The sequence below is a fragment of the Camelina sativa genome, chromosome 6 (assembly GCF_000633955.1).
Source record: "Camelina sativa cultivar DH55 chromosome 6, Cs, whole genome shotgun sequence".
NCBI classification, from domain to species: domain Eukaryota; kingdom Viridiplantae; phylum Streptophyta; class Magnoliopsida; order Brassicales; family Brassicaceae; genus Camelina; species Camelina sativa.
Genome location: NC_025690.1, coordinates 1,572,382 through 1,573,910, shown reverse-complemented (window position 1 = coordinate 1,573,910; position 1,529 = coordinate 1,572,382).

Here is a 1,529-nt window from a genome sequence, read left to right as displayed (position 1 = left end):
ATCAGTCACGAGTCTGTCGCTTAAACTCTCAGAAGAGTCATCAAAGGAGAGCAAAGAAGAGCAACGGAGAAGAACAAATCTGTTAAACGGCGTAGGAGTCGTGAGAAGAATCCATTCCCCAACAACAATATTATCATCATCGATTGACCGCCTTCTTCCAAACAACCTCGACGATAGGAAAACGGCAAAGCCGGAAGCGAATCCGGCGACGGATGGAGCAAAGGAATCGAGAGGAACGCTACCATCGAAAGGAGGAGGGAGAATTGAGGAATTGACGCGAAACGAACTCCGAGTCTGTTGTTTGAAACGAGCTCGCTTCCTGTGAAACACACCGAAGCCGTATGAGCTACGGCGGAGCATAAACGGAGAGGCGTTTGGTATAGGTATGGCGGTTGTTGTTGCTGTTGAGTGAAATTGAAGAAAATTGGAAGACGAGTACATCTTTGATTCGTCAGAGAATTAATCTTCTGAGTTTGTTTGTTAAGAAGAAGAAGAAGAAAGAAGAAACTCTCAGAAGAATTGAGAGATTTGAAATTTTTTATTTCTTCGTTTGTTTCTTTTTTTTTTGTGCCTTCTCAATTTGTTCATGTCTTTATTGTGGTCTATATAATTCCCTATTTCTTTAAACCATTTCTGAGATAAATACACTATTTTTTTCTACGTTAAAAGCGCACTTTTTTAGATCACTCTATCCAAGATTATGCTTTTATCGAATTAACAATTCGAAAGCTGCAGTAAGCAGCCATCGTTAAAAAATGGATATAGACATATAGACATATAGACAACATGTCCTAAGTTCAAGAGATAGCATTAAACAGTCACATTGTTTTAACTTTCACTCAAGTGTTGGTGATAGATAACTGGTAATCCTGTTTCTTAAGTTAGACATTTTGTGTGTGTTTGCTACACTTTTTCAGTTTCTAAAAAAGTCTTGCCTCTATTTGATTTGGTGCTCTGCATAAGTTCTAGTTGAGAGATATGAGCAACTTTTCCAGTTCGAAAAAATAGCTTCTTTGCTGCCACTTTGACAATGATTGTGAAAGTGTAACATTGTTTCTTATGACCCAAATTTCTTGTGATGGCGAAGTCTCAAGAAAGAAAGAAGTGAACAAGATCGTCTAGCTTGTCTTTTTGAAACAAGTCTGGGATTAGAATGTTAAACCATATATTTAAAAATCATCGCAGACGGGTTGTGAAGTGGAGCCAGCCAAGTAAGAAAGCTGAGTGAAGGATCATAGAATAACAAAGTTCCCAAATTCAACGATTGTTATTATGCCACGATGAACGACTTGTGATACATAATACTAAACTAGCAAACATTAGCAAGGAGAAACCAACACTAGAAATTAGAAAGCCTAATTGAGTTAATAATTAAACTTTTATTAATGGTATCATCAGCTCATAGATGAAACAAAAGATACCAAGGGTAACATACACCAGACTTGGAAACTCAGTCCAAAACAGCTATTGCACCAAGTGCCTTCAGCTTCTCCACGATCTCCTCTCCTTCTTCTTTTGATACTCCTGTT